Source organism: Phallusia mammillata, chromosome 4 (assembly GCF_965637545.1).
Source record: "Phallusia mammillata chromosome 4, kaPhaMamm4.hap1.1, whole genome shotgun sequence".
Lineage (NCBI taxonomy): Eukaryota > Metazoa > Chordata > Ascidiacea > Phlebobranchia > Ascidiidae > Phallusia > Phallusia mammillata.
In genome coordinates this window covers 4,125,787-4,132,065 of record NC_137255.1, presented here as the reverse complement: position 1 = coordinate 4,132,065, position 6,279 = coordinate 4,125,787, and positions in this window count along the sequence as shown.

Here is a 6,279-nt window from a genome sequence, read left to right as displayed (position 1 = left end):
CAAATGAAAAGAATAATGACTCAAAGCAGCTTTTTGCAACTGCCAATGGCTCACCTGTAAACTGCTACGGCACAAAAGAAATTGAAATTAATATCGGTTTTGGGCCTATGAAGACTATGTTTTACATTTGCAACATAGAATTTCTGGTTTTGGGATTTAACTTCTTACAAGAAAAACAACTTAACCTTCAACCACATTCCAAAACGCTGGAATGCAGCAAAACAGGCGTAAAAGTTGACCTAATCATAAAACCTGATTGCGGATCACGCATGCCCATTTTAAATGAACAAAAGTACCTACAACTTTTGGCTAATTACCCCGAATTGACTAAGACTCCTGACTATCGAGTTCCTGTTCGACATCCGGTGGAACAACATTTAACGACAACAGGTCGTCCCCCAACCTGTAGGGCGCGTAGAGTACATCCCGAGCTTTACAAACAAATGAAGACACAAATTCAAGAAATGTTGAACTCCGGTTTGATTAAAAGATGCAATTCTGAATACGCAAGTCCACTGCAAATAGTTAAGAAGCCAAATTCAAATGACCTAAGGCTCTGCGGCGATTTTCGAGAAATCAACAAACAATTAAAGAAAGATAATTATGCACTTCCGTCACTACGAACGGCCTATGAATTATTACACGGCTCTACCATTTTTTCGATTCTTGACCTTACCTCTGCGTTTCACCATGTCCCAATTCGTCCAGAGGACCAAAAGAAAACTGCCATTCGAACACCCCTTGGCACCTTTTGTTATACGCGGTCCCCTTTTGGATTGTCCACTTCCGCACAGGTGTTTCAACGCCTTATCGACCTTGCCCTAGGTTCATTGCAATGCTGCTATGCCTATCTTGATGACATAATTGTGTATAGTCGCAACGAAACTGAGCATATGGAGCATTTAAACAAGGTCTTTCAAAAGCTCAGTGAATACGGGTTGCATTTGAACATCGACAAGTGCCGCTTTGGCCGCAAACAAGTCAAATTCTTAGGCCACTTGGTGACGCCAGAGGGCGTACAGCCAAACCCAGAAAAAATTGCGGCGATTAAAAACTTCCCTCAACCGGCTACAACCAGACAATTAAGACGGTTCATCGGCATGTGCCAATTTTTTGCCCCTAGTGTGCCATTGTTGTCACGTAAGCTAAAACCGCTCTATGAATTGCTTAATGGAAAAGATCCCCGTAATAAAAAGATAACTTGGAATGGCACATTACAGGAAGCGTTTGAAAGCGTCAAACAAGCCCTTGCTAATTACACCGCCCTTGCTTACCCTCACCCAAAAGGAGAACTAAGTTTAATTACAGATGCGAGCGACAATTCTGCTGGAGGTGTACTCCAACAAACAGTAGGAGGCGAAACTCAGCCATTGGGATTTTTCTCAAAATTGTTCAACAAAACGCAAACGAAATATTCGGCGTTCGATAGAGAGCTCACAGCCATGGTGTTTTCAATAAAGCATTTCCGTTATTTTCTTGAAGGTCGAAAGTTCACCGTATATACAGATCACAAAGCAATTGTTGATGCATTTAATGCCGACAAACCGCGCGAAAACGCAAGACAATCCAGAGCCCTAGCGTTCATTTCTGAATATACCAGTGCCTTACGTTTCTTACCTGGTGCTTCAAATGTCGTAGCTGACACAATGTCACGCCCCAACATAAATTCCATTTTTAGACATGCTGCAGAAATTGACTGGCAACAAATAGCTATTGCCCAAAAGCGTGACCAAACCCTGCAGGATTTTTGCAAATCAGATCATTCTCTTAACCTGGTCAATAAACCGATACCAGGTGTACCTGACTTGACCTTACTGTGTGATACTTCAATCCCTGGAACAAACAGGCCTTTAGTACCCACAGGATTCAGGAAATTGATTTTTGACAATGCCCACAACCTTACCCACTGCGGTGTAAAAGCAACGCTAAGACTAATTTCTTCCAAATACGTATGGCCGTCCCTTCGTCGTGACGTCACAACTTGGTGTAAGACGTGCATAATTTGTCAACGTACAAAAGTTGTAAGACACACTGTAACTCCATTTGTTAGATATCCTGTTGTGTCAGATAAATTTAAAAACATAAATGCTGACGTCATTGGACCGCTCCCAGCATCCGCAGGTTGTTCCTACATATTTGTAATAATAGACAGGTTCACGCGATTTCCTGTAGCGATCCCACTAAGCAACATCAGAACCACAACCCTTTTAAATGCGCTCATGCATAACTGGATAAGTAACTTCGGCGTACCGGAAGTCTTAAGTACAGATAGAGCCTCAACGTTTTGTGGCAAAGCGTGGAAGGAAGCAATGCAATTCTTAGGAATTAGACACATAACCACTACTGCTTATCACGCTTCCGGTAATGGATTCTGTGAAAGAGTGAATCAAACAATTAAAAAGAGCCTCAAAACCCTTTTACATGATGACCAATGGTTTTTCTATTTACCCATGGTCATGCTAGGTTTACGTTGCAATTACAAGGAAGACCTTGGCACGACGTGCGCTGAAATGGTTTATGGCACAAAACTACGTCTTCCAGGCGAATTTTTCCAGGCCTTTCCCACCACAGATACGCCTTCTGAGTTCATAGAAGCGCAACGCAACTTCCTTCGGCGATTTAGGTATCAGCAAACGCGGTTGCCTAACAATCAAAAGACATACGTCGATCCACATCTCAAAGACAGCACGCATGTCTTCGTAAGACACGATGCAGTAAGAAAACCTTTGCAACCTACTTATGATGGCCCTTTCAAAGTCATAACTCGCAAACCTAAATGGTTTGAAATAAATAGATATGGCAAACCATATATTGTGGCCATCGACCGTTTGAAACCCGCACGTTTAATCTCAGATCCTCTAGTGACAGAACCAGTGCATCTTGCACAGGTCACACCAGAACCAACACGACACGAGATTAGAAAGCAAAGCCATAATGAAATGCCAATTTCTATAACAGACCCGACTTCCTGTCATGGAAATTCCAGCCCTCAACCCTGGCGCCCACAACGACCCTTCGTCCATAGTCACCGCCCGCAACGTACGCGCAGGACGCCCCGGTACCTACAAGATTACGTCCTTAACGGAAACTAATGTAAATAGATACCGTTTTTTGTTGATACTTGTTATTTTTATGTTCTGTGTACAGCCAACTACCAATTCCATGACATTTGATATGCGCATTTGCTCTCTCCAGCAGACAATTGGAGAATATGACATTGCCCCACCAAAACCATGCCAACGCCACCAAGAACAAAAACTAAAACATTGCATTGCTAAAGTATTTAAACCTTCAGATCACCTTTTCAAAATCCCAGCAATTACCTGTCAACAAACCATAACCCGAACAACTTCCACGTTTTACTTTCTGGGTGTTAAACAAACTAAAAGCATTGTAGATTTTTTACCGCCTCCTAATCAACAAGCATGCATTTTCTGGAACATGACTTTGCAAGCACTCAATGCAGGAATATTGCATCCTGCTGGCCAACAAGTATTTAAGTCCAATAATAAACCTAAACCCGATTACCGCTGGCCGACCACAACACATACATCTGTACAAAACGCTGTCTTGACCCGTGCAAATATTCTTTATGATCATGTACAGCAAAAATTAATTAGCCCGTTTCAATCATTAGATCATTGTTCTGTACACCAAGGCTCTTGCTTGGTTCACAATCGTTTGTTCGTTTGGAATCCACCAAAACGAATAGACTGTCCTGAAATAAAGTATGTTACAAACACGTCAATGATCATACATTACAACACTGACGGAAAACCTTTTCGTTTGCAAATCCCCCATCTTGCTATCTCAACCCATCATTGGGAAAATTGTGCTATCAGCACACAATGCATAAAAGAAAATAGTATTTGTGGTTTAGGAGACCTTATTGTAGAAACACATGATTGCGAGATTGCTACTAGACGTCCCATAGCCAAAACTTTAGTCGCGCGTGATGTCCCTGAACGACTTTTAGCTTACTTAACTGAATTACAAGATAATGCAGAGAGTGCATTTCAACATCAGACAGATGAAATAAATTTTCTTCAATGCAGAATACAAAACCTCCTCGCTGTAATACTAGCGGGAAATAGCGCTATTAACCCTTCACAAACATTAAGTATTCTGACAGGTCACAGACGTGCCGGTATTTTACGTGCTGATACTATTACTGAGCTAGGTTGCTCTCAGCACAAGGTCCGGTTAATTAGATCTCTTCGATATGGCAAACTTTACGCCACGCGTCCACTTTTCAAAAAAGTAGGAACTAATTACTCCTCTGAAGTATCAGATGGGCGTGTTTATCAATTATACGAAGAGAACAATCTATTTCGTGACGTGACATTTCTTGAAACGTACAGACCGAATCGTGTCTTCCTCTTTAGAATTCAACACATGTATTACTTGTTTATAAATTACACTTTTGTTCACTCGTCTCCGAAAGTACATCATCTGTCACCTAACTTATTACCTATTAATGAATCTTTTATGACACATGATTATATAGAGGCCTCAGAGATTGTGGGTTACGACCACACAAATGACAGAAACTTATATGCCATTCTCGCAACTTTAAGCAGTGCACAACTGCTCAATACTCGCATCAATTCCTTCATGGATGCTCAAGAAACGAAAACAGAAATTGCATCGGCTGACAGCGACCCTGCTCAATTTTCGTCAGCGATACTGAAAAATAGTGTCCTAATAATGTTAAGCTCAATTACAAACCCGTTTTTAAACGGACTTGTATCAGTTATAATCATAGTTACACTCGGCTGGGGTGTAATTTTAACGGTAATAACTTTTAAAAACTTAACTACACGCATTGCGCCCGTCATTTTCCCAACAATAAGACGTCAATGGGAAACCATTCACACTCGTTTTGCAGCGAGAAACAATTTACCAACGCCTAATCGTCATCAAGATGACCCAGATAACGACAGCCCTATATTGCCCAGAACGGCAACAGCAGAAAATAACCCTCAAGCGTAAAAAAGGCGAAATATCATATTTTACATTAGAACTACAAGCTGATATTGATCATACGCATTGAATGTATCAATGTTTGTTGCGTTTTTTTTTTGTTGTTGTTTCTCAACACAGCCAAGGCTATAATTTCAATTGTCATCATTCATTGCCTGCCGAAATTAATAAATGCAAAAATGTACATAGCAAATGATTTGGCAATGAATGTGCTGCTCAAAGCTATGATTAACTTTGTGATATGTAATACTATTCATGAATATTCCTACTTGCAGAAATTTTAATTAACAGATAATTGTATTTGTTTGTACTGTTTATTTTTTTTGCCATTGCTATCCCATGCAGAAATTGTTCATGTTAAAAAAAAAAAAAACAAAAAAAAAAAAAACAAAAAAAAAAAAACAATAAATAAATAAAACATATATAAGAAACTCGTAGAACTTAATGTGTCATTGCTATTTCCATATACTGCTTGTTGTTTTGTTGTTTCAGAAGCGACGTGACTTTCAACTGCTATTGCGATCAAGAACAAAGGACATTCACATTCACCATACTGACAGACACCGAATTTCAGCAATTCAGATGTCTGAAGACTGGAGACAATCTAGAAACAAAAAAACGTTACGCTCGAAATGCGATAATCAAATTCGATAAATGGTGTGGTGTAAAAGCGAATGTTGTTTGTTTTTGAACGTATATGCTCATGCTGTTTTAAATGCTCAATGAAGAAATTCTTGCATTTGTGCTGTAACTTATGTACTTTTTTTTTTCAGTAGTTGATCCAGACATTAACAGAAATCAACAAATTATCCATTGCGTATTGTTTTGTGTTGTGTATGATATGTATTTTCTTGTGTACCACTTTCATGCCCAATCCCGCAATGACCATATATTGCTCATTGCTCAAAAAAATGGCGGGGGGTATTTTGTAGCGGTTGCGACATAATTTGTGCAAACTTTGCAATATTTGTTTACCAAAATAGCTCGGTTTTGACCCGCTAGCTCAAAGGCTGCGAGGAAGTTGAAATGTATAGCATCCAAATCCCACTGTATTGACAAATCGTGTTCGGACTTTGTAATATTTCCTGTCGCAGTTAATTAGGATGCAGAGGCGACTTTGTGATCTGGTGTTTATGAGCTTTAACCGTATGGTTTTGTCTCGTGCTGTGATTGGACGCTGCTTTGTGTGGGAATTGTGCAAGAGCCAATCGCAAGAGCACATGTGTACGATTTAACGCCTTTTTCCGGGTATATATAAAACCGCACTCGTTCATTTCGATCTCTTTCCTCTTGTCT